Source organism: Hemiscyllium ocellatum, assembly GCF_020745735.1.
Source record: "Hemiscyllium ocellatum isolate sHemOce1 chromosome 27 unlocalized genomic scaffold, sHemOce1.pat.X.cur. SUPER_27_unloc_34, whole genome shotgun sequence".
NCBI lineage: Eukaryota > Metazoa > Chordata > Chondrichthyes > Orectolobiformes > Hemiscylliidae > Hemiscyllium > Hemiscyllium ocellatum.
This window is the reverse complement of record NW_026867503.1, coordinates 1-13,112: the sequence shown is the minus strand read 5'-3', so window position 1 is coordinate 13,112 and position 13,112 is coordinate 1. Positions and strand designations below refer to the sequence as shown.

Genomic DNA, 13,112 nt, shown 5'->3' with positions numbered 1-13,112 from the left:
ACCGTTTGCCGGCTTCAGGACAATGAGAAAGATTAATTGGGGTGTGTGAAGAAGCTGTGAGCTGCATTTCAAACAGTTAGGTGGACTCAGATGCGTCATCCATTGCGCCCCGGCCCTTTGCGTATCTTACGCCACCATGCTGCAGAGTTCTGACGTTAACACGGACATGCGCAGCAATGGGAACAGTCACAAGGTCAACAACCAAAGATAATCAGCGTCACTGCTTCCCTTCCACAGTCACAACTTTGTGAAGCAGTATCTTTCACTGGCAAAGGAAACACCCTTGTCCTCAGGTGCCTGCTTCATTTCGATCACGATTTCCAGCCCCTCACTGTTCTAGTCTCATTTCCAAACACTTGGCTCATAGCCTCAAAAGAAGCTCTGCGTGTATCTGCTTGTTCCACCCGAACAGGCAGTGGGTTACAGTTTCCCACCACTCCCAATGTGAGTGAAATATTTTCCCCCCTCCACTGATTTGAATCTTAAAGAAGAAGCCGGGAAGCAAGCTCCCTTTCTTTTCGACGACATTTCACATTTTGTAGTCGGCGGGGTTCACACCTGCGTGGGGAAAGCGCAATGGATTTCAAGTCCATCGCATTAACCACTCGGCCCACGAATACAGAACCACACTGACAGCTTCACTTCCCAGGTCTGTCTGCCTGTGGAGCAGAGAAAGAGTGAATTATCGCAGAGTTTGTTTGAATCCAATCATTTCACAGTGATTCGAAAGGGTTAAATATCTGCACACGGCGAGTCTGGGTGTTTCATCGCAAAAGATGAAATGAACTTTCAGTCAAAAACAAAACACGAGACTGCAGGAGGAACTGAGAAGGTCAGGCAACATCGGTGGAATGAGAATCAGAGACAACGTTTCAGAATTCCGTTTTCTCCGACAGGTACTGTCGAGTTTCTCTTTTTGTCTCGGCTTCTCAGCATCCGCATTCCCTCACGACAGACATTAATTCAATCCAGAAACCCCTTTGGGGAAAGGATTTCTGTTTGGGGAACATTTTCCTGACCCCATTAAAAGCGGACGGTTTCAAAGCCAAGAACGGGCAGCAAACACACCGCCCCTGGGTGGGCTCGAACCACCAACCTTTCGGTTAACAGCCGAACGCGCTAACCAATTGCGCCACAGAGGCAGTGCGAGTGTGGGCTGCACCATCGCTTAGGGGAGGCTGTTAGTGAGTTCATAATTCAGCCGGCCCGCCGAGAATTACAATTGTCGTCTATCAGTTTTACTTTTACATAATAAAGCCTGGGACATTCATTGTGGAGACACCGGGACAGTCTGCAGACACATCCATGTCACGAGGAACTAGCTTTGTGCTCCGGGGCCGTCGCCCTTCCAGCCTTTCAGTGTTTTGCCTGTTCCCGAGTTCTCTCATTGGCTCGGAGGAGAGAAGGGGTTTGAATTCCTGATGTGCAGGAACGACAATTCTTTCAATGTCTCAGATCAGTTCATACCCCGAGAACATCAGAGTCAATCTCCCGCCTCTACAACAAGAGGACGTTGTCTGGACTGTCTCTGGACAATCGTTAGGATGAATGTAGATTGGTAAATGTATTTGGTGACAGTTCTGTTCTAGCCCTGTGAGCGAAACGTGGATCTGAAGGAATAAAAGGGTCATTAACAACATCGATCTGAAATTGGATACGTGACAAGAAACAGAGCCATCACTAACAGTTTGCTTTTGAACTGGAGAAGGTTTCTCGTGAAATTAGCTTGAGGCTCGAGGTATGCAAGGTCAACATAACTTAGGTAAAACACGCAAACACTTGCCTCTTTAGCAGACAGTGAAAGGATTACAAGACGCAAATTAAACATTTTCGACAAGTGATACAGGGGACTGGGAAGATAAGTATTATAAACTGTGAACACCAATGTTCTGGAGCACAATACTTACATTCAAAGACCGAAAACATCCAGGCCTGATTAATCAGATTGCATTGTGGTACTTTTCTGCAAAACTTCCACTTGTAATGTCCTACAAAAGAGTGACAAAACCCATCCCTGTCAGCCCAGGATAGAAAATCCGAAGGGATGAACGTTTGCTTATTTTCTGAAGACTCACAAAGCCAAGACTGGGTTTTGGTGATTGTTTCCTTTCCACTCCCAGGAGCCGCAGTGGTTGGGGCGGTGGGTTGGGAAAAGTAAAACGTGCCCGTCAGCAGCGTGTGGGGTTATTTCAGCTTCCTCTCATCTGACAACGCTGTGACTTGACTCCGATGTTCTCAGAGATATTTATTGACGCGAGACAATGAGAAGATTCTCATTCCCGCAGATCGGGAATTCAAACCGTTTGCCGGCTTCAGGACAATGAGAAAGATTAATTGGGGTGTGTGAAGAAGCTGTGAGCTGCATTTCAAACAGTTAGGTGGACTCAGATGCGTCATCCATTGCGCCCCGGCCCTTTGCGTATCTTACGCCACCATGCTGCAGAGTTCTGACGTTAACACGGACATGCGCAGCAATGGGAACAGTCACAAGGTCAACAACCAAAGATAATCAGCGTCACTGCTTCCCTTCCACAGTCACAACTTTGTGAAGCAGTATCTTTCACTGGCAAAGGAAACACCCTTGTCCTCAGGTGCCTGCTTCATTTCGATCACGATTTCCAGCCCCTCACTGTTCTAGTCTCATTTCCAAACACTTGGCTCATAGCCTCAAAAGAAGCTCTGCGTGTATCTGCTTGTTCCACCCGAACAGGCAGTGGGTTACAGTTTCCCACCACTCCCAATGTGAGTGAAATATTTTTCCCCCTCCACTGATTTGAATCTTAAAGAAGAAGCCGGGAAGCAAGCTCCCTTTCTTTTCGGCGACATTTCTCATTTTGTAGTCGGCGGGGTTCACACCTGCGTGGGGAAAGCGCAATGGATTTCAAGTCCATCGCATTAACCACTCGGCCCACGAATACAGAACCACACTGACAGCTTCACTTCCCAGGTCTGTCTGCCTGTGGAGCAGAGAAAGAGTGAATTATCGCAGAGTTTGTTTGAATCCAATCATTTCACAGTGATTCGAAAGGGTTAAATATCTGCACACGGCGAGTCTAGGTGTTTCATCGCAAAAGATGAAATGAACTTTCAGTCAAAAACAAAACACGAGACTGCAGGAGGAACTGAGAAGGTCAGGCAACATCGGTGGAATGAGAATCAGAGACAGCGTTTCAGAATTCCGTTTTCTCCGACAGGTACTGTCGAGTTTCTCTTTTTGTCTCGGCTTCTCAGCATCCGCATTCCCTCACGTCAGACATTAATTCAATCCAGAAACCCCTTTGGGGAAAGGATTTCTGTTTGGGGAACATTTTCCTGACCCCATTAAAAGCGGACGGTTTCAAAGCCAAGAACGGGCAGCAAACACACCGCCCCTGGGTGGGCTCGAACCACCAACCTTTCGGTAACAGCCGAACGCGCTAACCAATTGCGCCACAGAGGCACGTGCGAGTGTGGGCTGCACCATCGCTTAGGGGAGGCTGTTAGTGAGTTCATAATTCAGCCGGCCCCACCGAGAATTACAATTGTCGTCCATCAGTTTTACTTTTACATAATAAAGCCTGGGACATTCATTGTGGAGACACCGGGACAGTCTGCAGACACATCCATGTCACGAGGAACTAGCTTTGTGCTCCGGGCCGTCGCCCTTCCAGCCTTTCAGTGTTTTGCCTGTTCCCGAGTTCTCTCATTGGCTCGGAGGAGAGAAGGGGTTTGAATTCCTGATGTGCAGGAACGACAATTCTTTCAATGTCTCAGATCAGTTCATACCCCGAGAACATCAGAGTCAATCTCCGGCCTCTACAACAAGAGGACGTTGTCTGGACTGTCTCTGGACAATCGTTAGGATGAATGTAGATTGGTAAATGTATTTGGTGACAGTTCTGTTCTAGCCCTGTGAGCGAAACGTGGATCTGAAGGAATAAAAGGGTCATTAACAACATCGATCTGAAATTGGATACGTGACAAGAAACAGAGCCATCACTAACAGTTTGCTTTTGAACTGGAGAAGGTTTCTCGTGAAATTAGCTTGAGGCTCGAGGTATGCAAGGTCAACATAACTTAGGTAAAACACGCAAACACTTGCCTCTTTAGCAGACAGTGAAAGGATTACAAGACGCAAATTAAACATTTTCGACAAGTGATACAGGGGACTGGGAAGATAAGTATTATAAACTGTGAACACCAATGTTCTGGAGCACAATACTTACATTCAAAGACCGAAAACATCCAGGTCCTGATTAATCAGATTGCATTGTGGTACTTTTCTGCAAAACTTCCACTTGTAATGTCCTACAAAAGAGTGACAAAACCCATCCCTGTCAGCCCAGGATAGAAAATCCGAAGGGATGAACGTTTGCTTATTTTCTGAAGACTCACAAAGCCAAGACTGGGTTTTGGTGATTGTTTCCTTTCCACTCCCAGGAGCCGCAGTGGTTGGGGCGGTGGGTTGGGAAAAGTAAAACGTGCCCGTCAGCAGCGTGTGGGGTTATTTCAGCTTCCTCTCATCTGACAACGCTGTGACTTGACTCCGATGTTCTCAGAGATATTTATTGACGCGAGACAATGAGAAGATTCTCATTCCCGCAGATCGGGAATTCAAACCGTTTGCCGGCTTCAGGACAATGAGAAAGATTAATTGGGGTGTGTGAAGAAGCTGTGAGCTGCATTTCAAACAGTTAGGTGGACTCAGATGCGTCATCCATTGCGCCCCGGCCCTTTGCGTATCTTACGCCACCATGCTGCAGAGTTCTGACGTTAACACGGACATGCGCAGCAATGGGAACAGTCACAAGGTCAACAACCAAAGATAATCAGCGTCACTGCTTCCCTTCCACAGTCACAACTTTGTGAAGCAGTATCTTTCACTGGCAAAGGAAACACCCTTGTCCTCAGGTGCCTGCTTCATTTCGATCACGATTTCCAGCCCCTCACTGTTCTAGTCTCATTTCCAAACACTTGGCTCATAGCCTCAAAAGAAGCTCTGCGTGTATCTGCTTGTTCCACCCGAACAGGCAGTGGGTTACAGTTTCCCACCACTCCCAATGTGAGTGAAATATTTTTCCCCCTCCACTGATTTGAATCTTAAAGAAGAAGCCGGGAAGCAAGCTCCCTTTCTTTTCGGCGACATTTCTCATTTTGTAGTCGGCGGGGTCCACACCTGCGTGGGGAAAGCGCAATGGATTTCAAGTCCATCGCATTAACCACTCGGCCCACGAATACAGAACCACACTGACAGCTTCACTTCCCAGGTCTGTCTGCCTGTGGAGCAGAGAAAGAGTGAATTATCGCAGAGTTTGTTTGAATCCAATCATTTCACAGTGATTCGAAAGGGTTAAATATCTGCACACGGCGAGTCTAGGTGTTTCATCGCAAAAGATGAAATGAACTTTCAGTCAAAAACAAAACACGAGACTGCAGGAGGAACTGAGAAGGTCAGGCAACATCGGTGGAATGAGAATCAGAGACAGCGTTTCAGAATTCCGTTTTCTCCGACAGGGACTGTCGAGTTTCTCTTTTTGTCTCGGCTTCTCAGCATCCGCATTCCCTCACGTCAGACATTAATTCAATCCAGAAACCCCTTGGGGAAAGGATTTCTGTTTGGGGAACATTTTCCTGACCCCATTAAAAGCGGACGGTTTCAAAGCCAAGAACGGGCAGCAAACACACCGCCCCTGGTGGGCTCGAACCACCAACCTTTCGGTTAACAGCCGAACGCGCTAACCAATTGCGCCACAGAGGCACGTGCGAGTGTGGGCTGCACCATCGCTTAGGGGAGGCTGTTAGTGAGTTCATAATTCAGCCGGCCCCACCGAGAATTACAATTGTCGTCTATCAGTTTTACTTTTACATAATAAAGCCTGGGACATTCATTGTGGAGACACCGGGGACAGTCTGCAGACACATCCATGTCACGAGGAACTAGCTTTGTGCTCCGGGGCCGTCGCCCTTCCAGCCTTTCAGTGTTTTGCCTGTTCCCGAGTTCTCTCATTGGCTCGGAGGAGAGAAGGGGTTTGAATTCCTGATGTGCAGGAACGACAATTCTTTCAATGTCTCAGATCAGTTCATACCCCGAGAACATCAGAGTCAATCTCCCGGCCTCTACAACAAGAGGACGTTGTCTGGACTGTCTCTGGACAATCGTTAGGATGAATGTAGATTGGTAAATGTATTTGGTGACAGTTCTGTTCTAGCCCTGTGAGCGAAACGTGGATCTGAAGGAATAAAAGGGTCATTAACAACATCGATCTGAAATTGGATACGTGACAAGAAACAGAGCCATCACTAACAGTTTGCTTTTGAACTGGAGAAGGTTTCTCGTGAAATTAGCTTGAGGCTCGAGGTATGCAAGGTCAACATAACTTAGGTAAAACACGCAAACACTTGCCTCTTTAGCAGACAGTGAAAGGATTACAAGACGCAAATTAAACATTTTCGACAAGTGATACAGGGGACTGGGAAGATAAGTATTATAAACTGTGAACACCAATGTTCTGGAGCACAATACTTACATTCAAAGACCGAAAACATCCAGGTCCTGATTAATCAGATTGCATTGTGGTACTTTTCTGCAAAACTTCCACTTGTAATGTCCTACAAAAGAGTGACAAAACCCATCCCTGTCAGCCCAGGATAGAAAATCCGAAGGGATGAACGTTTGCTTATTTTCTGAAGACTCACAAAGCCAAGACTGGGTTTTGGTGATTGTTTCCTTTCCACTCCCAGGAGCCGCAGTGGTTGGGGCGGTGGGTTGGGAAAAGTAAAACGTGCCCGTCAGCAGCGTGTGGGGTTATTTCAGCTTCCTCTCATCTGACAACGCTGTGACTTGACTCCGATGTTCTCAGAGATATTTATTGACGCGAGACAATGAGAAGATTCTCATTCCCGCAGATCGGGAATTCAAACCGTTTGCCGGCTTCAGGACAATGAGAAAGATTAATTGGGGTGTGTGAAGAAGCTGTGAGCTGCATTTCAAACAGTTAGGTGGACTCAGATGCGTCATCCATTGCGCCCCGGCCCTTTGCGTATCTTACGCCACCATGCTGCAGAGTTCTGACGTTAACACGGACATGCGCAGCAATGGGAACAGTCACAAGGTCAACAACCAAAGATAATCAGCGTCACTGCTTCCCTTCCACAGTCACAACTTTGTGAAGCAGTATCTTTCACTGGCAAAGGAAACACCCTTGTCCTCAGGTGCCTGCTTCATTTCGATCACGATTTCCAGCCCCTCACTGTTCTAGTCTCATTTCCAAACACTTGGCTCATAGCCTCAAAAGAAGCTCTGCGTGTATCTGCTTGTTCCACTCGAACAGGCAGTGGGTTACAGTTTCCCACCACTCCCAATGTGAGTGAAATATTTTTCCCCCTCCACTGATTTGAATCTTAAAGAAGAAGCCGGGAAGCAAGCTCCCTTTCTTTTCGGCGACATTTCTCATTTTGTAGTCGGCGGGGTTCACACCTGCGTGGGGAAAGCGCAATGGATTTCAAGTCCATCGCATTAACCACTCCGCCCACGAATACAGAACCACACTGACAGCTTCACTTCCCAGGTCTGTCTGCCTGTGGAGCAGAGAAAGAGTGAATTATCGCAGAGTTTGTTTGAATCCAATCATTTCACAGTGATTCGAAAGGGTTAAATATCTGCACACGGCGAGTCTGGTGTTTCATCGCAAAAGATGAAATGAACTTTCAGTCAAAAACAAACACGAGACTGCAGGAGGAACTGAGAAGGTCAGGCAACATCGGTGGAATGAGAATCAGAGACAACGTTTCAGAATTCCGTTTTCTCCGACAGTACTGTCGAGTTTCTCTTTTTGTCTCGGCTTCTCAGCATCCGCATTCCCTCACGTCAGACATTAATTCAATCCAGAAACCCCTTTGGGGAAAGGATTTCTGTTTGGGGAACATTTCCTGAGCCCATTAAAAGCGACGGTTTCAAAGCCAAGAACGGGCAGCAAACACAACCGCCCCTGGGTGGGCTCGAACCACCAACCTTTCGGTTAACAGCCGAACGCGCTAACCAATTGCGCCACAGAGGCAGTGCGAGTGTGGGGCACCATCGCTTAGGGGAGGCTGTTAGTGAGTTCATAATTCAGCCGGCCCCGCCGAGAATTACAATTGTCGTCTATCAGTTTTACTTTTACATAATAAAGCCTGGGACTTCATTGTGGAGACACCGGGGACAGTCTGCAGACACATCCATGTCACGAGGAACTACTTTGTGCTCCGGGCCGTCGCCCTTCCAGCCTTTCATGTTTTTGCCTGTTCCCGAGTTCTCTCATTGGCTCGGAGGAGAGAAGGGGTTTGAATTCCTGATGTGCAGGAACGACAATTCTTTCAATGTCTCAGATCAGTTCATACCCCGAGAACATCAGAGTCAATCTCCCGGCCTCTACAACAAGAGGACGTTGTCTGGACTGTCTCTGGACAATCGTTAGGATGAATGTAGATTGGTAAATGTATTTGGTGACAGTTCTGTTCTAGCCCTGTGAGCGAAACGTGGATCTGAAGGAATAAAAGGGTCATTAACAACATCGATCTGAAATTGGATACGTGACAAGAAACAGAGCCATCACTAACAGTTTGCTTTTGAACTGGAGAAGGTTTCTCGTGAAATTAGCTTGAGGCTCGAGGTATGCAAGGTCAACATAACTTAGGTAAAACACGCAAACACTTGCCTCTTTAGCAGACAGTGAAAGGATTACAAGACGCAAATTAAACATTTTCGACAAGTGATACAGGGGACTGGGAAGATAAGTATTATAAACTGTGAACACCAATGTTCTGGAGCACAATACTTACATTCAAAGACCGAAAACATCCAGGTCCTGATTAATCAGATTGCATTGTGGTACTTTTCTGCAAAACTTCCACTTGTAATGTCCTACAAAAGAGTGACAAAACCCATCCCTGTCAGCCCAGGATAGAAAATCCGAAGGGATGAACGTTTGCTTATTTTCTGAAGACTCACAAAGCCAAGACTGGGTTTTGGTATTGTTTTCCTTTCCACTCCCAGGAGCCGCAGTGGTTGGGGCGGTGGGTTGGGAAAAGTAAAACGTGCCCGTCAGCAGCGTGTGGGGTTATTTCAGCTTCCTCTCATCTGACAACGCTGTGACTTGACTCCGATGTTCTCAGAGATATTTATTGACGCGAGACAATGAAAGATTCTCATTCCCGCAGATCGGGAATTCAAACCGTTTGCCGGCTTCAGGACAATGAGAAAGATTAATTGGGGTGTGTGAAGAAGCTGTGAGCTGCATTTCAAACAGTTAGGTGGACTCAGATGCGTCATCCATTGCGCCCCGCCCCTTGCGTATCTTACGCCACCATGCTGCAGAGTTCTGACGTTAACACGGACATGCGCAGCAATGGGAACAGTCCAAGGTCAACAACCAAAGATAATCAGTGTCACTGCTTCCCTTCCACAGTCACAACTTTGTGAAGCAGTATCTTTCACTGGCAAAGGAAACACCCTTGTCCTCAGGTGCCCTGCTTCATTTCGATCACGATTTCCAGCCCCTCACTGTTCTAGTCTCATTTCCAAACACTTGGCTCATAGCCTCAAAAGAAGCTCTGCGTTATCTGCTTGTTCCACCCGAACAGGCAGTGGGTTACAGTTTCCCACCACTCCCAATGTGAGTGAAATATTTTTCCCCCTCCACTGATTTGAATCTTAAAGAAGAAGCCGGGGAGCAAGCTCCCTTTCTTTTCGGCGACATTTCTCATTTTGTAGTCGGCGGGGTCCACACCTGCGTGGGAAAGCGCAATGGATTTCAAGTCCATCGCATTAACCACTCGCCCCCACGAATACAGAACCACACTGACAGCTTCACTTCCCAGGTCTGTCTGCCTGTGGAGCAGAGAAAGAGTGAATTATCGCAGAGTTTGTTTGAATCCAATCATTTCACAGTGATTCGAAAGGGTTAAATATCTGCACACGGCGAGTCTAGGTGTTTCATCGCAAAAGATGAAATGAACTTTCAGTCAAAAACAAAACACGAGACTGCAGGAGGAACTGAGAAGGTCAGGCAACATCGGTGGAATGAGAATCAGAGACAGCGTTTCAGAATTCCGTTTTCTCCGCCGACAGTACTGTCGAGTTTCTTTTTTGTCTCGGCTTCTCAGCATCCGCATTCCCTCACGTCAGACATTAATTCAATCCAGAAACCCCTTTGGGAAAGGATTTCTGTTTTGGGAACATTTTCCTGACCCCATTAAAAGCGGACGTTTCAAAGCCAAGAACGGGCAGCAAACACACCGCCCCTGGGTGGGCTCGAACCACCAACCTTTCGGTTAACAGCCGAACGCGCTAACCAATTGCGCCACAGAGGCAGGTGCGAGTGTGGGCTGCACCATCGCTTAGGGAGGCTGTTAGTGAGTTCATAATTCAGCCGGCCCGCCCCACCGAGAATTACAATTGTCGTCTATCAGTTTTACTTTTACATAATAAAGCCTGGGACATTCATTGTGGAGACACCGGGGACAGTCTGCAGACACATCCATGTCACGAGGAACTAGCTTTGTGCTCCGGGGCCGTCGCCCTTCCAGCCTTTCAGTGTTTTGCCTGTTCCCGAGTTCTCTCATTGGCTCGGAGGAGAGAAGGGGTTTGAATTCCTGATGTGCAGGAACGACAATTCTTTCAATGTCTCAGATCAGTTCATACCCCGAGAACATCAGAGTCAATCTCCCGGCCTCTACAACAAGAGGACGTTGTCTGGACTGTCTCTGGACAATCGTTAGGATGAATGTAGATTGGTAAATGTATTTGGTGACAGTTCTGTTCTAGCCCTGTGAGCGAAACGTGGATCTGAAGGAATAAAAGGGTCATTAACAACATCGATCTGAAATTGATACGTGACAAGAAACAGAGCCATCACTAACAGTTTGCTTTTGAACTGGAGAAGGTTCTCGTGAAATTAGCTTGAGGCTCGAGGTATGCAAGGTCAACATAACTTAGTAAAACACGCAAACACTTGCCTCTTTAGCAGACAGTGAAAGGATTACAAGACGCAAATTAAACATTTTCGACAAGTGATACAGGGGACTGGAAGATAATATTATAAACTGTGAACACCAATGTTCTGGAGCACAATACTTACATTCAAAGACCGAAAACATCCAGGTCCTGATTAATCAGATTGCATTGTGGGTACTTTTCTGCAAAACTTCCACTTGTAATGTCCTACAAAAGAGTGACAAAACCCATCCCTGTCAGCCCAGGATAGAAAATCCGAAGGGATGAACGTTTGCTTATTTTCTGAAGACTCACAAAGCCAAGACTGGGTTTTGGTGATTGTTTCCTTTCCACTCCCAGGAGCCGCAGTGGTTGGGGCGGTGGGTGGGAAAAGTAAAACGTGCCCGTCAGCAGCGTGTGGGGTTATTTCAGCTTCCTCTCATCTGACAACGCTGTGACTTGACTCCGATGTTCTCAGAGATATTTATTGACGCGAGACAATGAGAAGATTCTCATTCCCGCAGATCGGGAATTCAAACCGTTTGCCGGCTTCAGGACAATGAGAAAGATTAATTGGGGTGTGTGAAGAAGCTGTGAGCTGCATTTCAAACAGTTAGGTGGACTCAGATGCGTCATCCATTGCGCCCGGCCCTTTGCGTATCTTACGCCACCATGCTGCAGAGTTCTGACGTTAACACGGACATGCGCAGCAATGGGAACAGTCACAAGGTCAACAACCAAGATAATCAGCGTCACTTGCTTCCCTTCCACAGTCACAACTTTGTGAAGCAGTATCTTTCACTGGCAAAGGAAACACCCTTGTCCTCAGGTGCCTGCTTCATTTCGATCACGATTTCCAGCCCCTCACTGTTCTAGTCTCATTTCCAAACACTTGGCTCATAGCCTCAAAAGAAGCTCTGCGTGTATCTGCTTGTTCCACTCGAACAGGCAGTGGGTTACAGTTTCCACCACTCCCAATGTGAGTGAAATATTTTTCCCCCTCCACTGATTTGAATCTTAAAGAAGAAGCCGGGGAGCAAGCTCCCTTTCTTTTCGCGACATTTCTCATTTTGTAGTCGGCGGGGTTCACACCTGCGTGGGGAAAGCGCAATGGATTTCAAGTCCATCGCATTAACCACTCCGCCCACGAATACAGAACCACACTGACAGCTTCACTTCCCAGGTCTGTCTGCCTGTGGAGCAGAGAAAGAGTGAATTATCGCAGAGTTTGTTTGAATCCAATCATTTCACAGTGATTCGAAAGGGTTAAATATCTGCACACGGCGAGTCTAGGTGTTTCATCGCAAAAAATGAAATGACTTTCAGTCAAAAACAAAACACGAGACTGCAGGAGGAACTGAGAAGGTCAGGCAACATCGGTGGAATGAGAATCAGAGACAGCGTTTCAGAATTCCGTTTTCTCCGACAGGGACTGTCGAGTTTTCTTTTTGTCTCGCTTCTCAGCATCCGCATTCCCCTCACGTCAGACATTAATTCAATCCAGAAACCCCTTTGGGAAAGGATTTCTGTTTGGGGAACATTTTCCTGACCCCATTAAAAGCGGACGGTTTCAAAGCCAAGAACGGGCAGCAAACACACCGCCCCTGGGTGGGCTCGAACCACCAACCTTTCGGTTAACAGCCGAACGCGCTAACCAATTGCGCCACAGAGGCAGTGCGAGTGGGGCTGCACCATCGCTTAGGGGAGGCTGTTAGTGAGTTCATAATTCAGCCGGCCCCACCGAGAATTACAATTGTCGTCCATCAGTTTTACTTTTACATAATAAAGCCTGGGACATTCATTGTGGAGACACCGGGGACAGTCTGCAGACACATCCATGTCACGAGAACTAGCTTTGTGCTCCGGGGGCCGTCGCCCTTCCAGCCTTTCAGTGTTTTGCCTGTTCCCGAGTTCTCTCATTGGCTCGGAGGAGAGAAGGGGTTTGAATTCCTGATGTGCAGGAACGACGATTCTTTCAATGTCTCAGATCAGATCATACCCCGAGGACATCAGAGTCAATCTCCCGGCCTCTACAACAAGGGGTCGTTGTCTGGACCTGTCTCTGGACAATCGTAAGGATGAATGTAATTGGTAAATGTATTTGGTTGACAGTTCTGTTCTAGCCCTGTGAGCGAAACGTGATCTGAAGGAATAAAAGGGT

At 47.3% G+C, this 13,112-nt stretch overlaps 5 non-coding genes across 5 annotated transcripts; all 5 read right to left on the bottom strand.

Moving 5' to 3' along the window:
• Nucleotides 1-1,068: 1,068 nt before the first annotated feature.
• On the bottom strand, nucleotides 1,069-1,142 carry trnan-guu (transfer RNA asparagine (anticodon GUU)). Its single transcript has one exon. It is a non-coding gene; the product is annotated as a tRNA-Asn (tRNA).
• A 4,522-nt stretch (nucleotides 1,143-5,664) lies between these two features.
• On the bottom strand, nucleotides 5,665-5,737 carry trnan-guu (transfer RNA asparagine (anticodon GUU)). The gene has a single exon. It is a non-coding gene; the product is annotated as a tRNA-Asn (tRNA).
• Nucleotides 5,738-7,962: 2,225 nt separating this feature from the next.
• Nucleotides 7,963-8,036, bottom strand: trnan-guu (transfer RNA asparagine (anticodon GUU)). The gene has a single exon. It is a non-coding gene; the product is annotated as a tRNA-Asn (tRNA).
• Nucleotides 8,037-10,255: 2,219 nt separating this feature from the next.
• Nucleotides 10,256-10,329, bottom strand: trnan-guu (transfer RNA asparagine (anticodon GUU)). The gene has a single exon. It is a non-coding gene; the product is annotated as a tRNA-Asn (tRNA).
• A 2,221-nt stretch (nucleotides 10,330-12,550) lies between these two features.
• On the bottom strand, nucleotides 12,551-12,624 carry trnan-guu (transfer RNA asparagine (anticodon GUU)). The gene has a single exon. It is a non-coding gene; the product is annotated as a tRNA-Asn (tRNA).
• Between the last annotated feature and the right edge of the window lie 488 nt (nucleotides 12,625-13,112).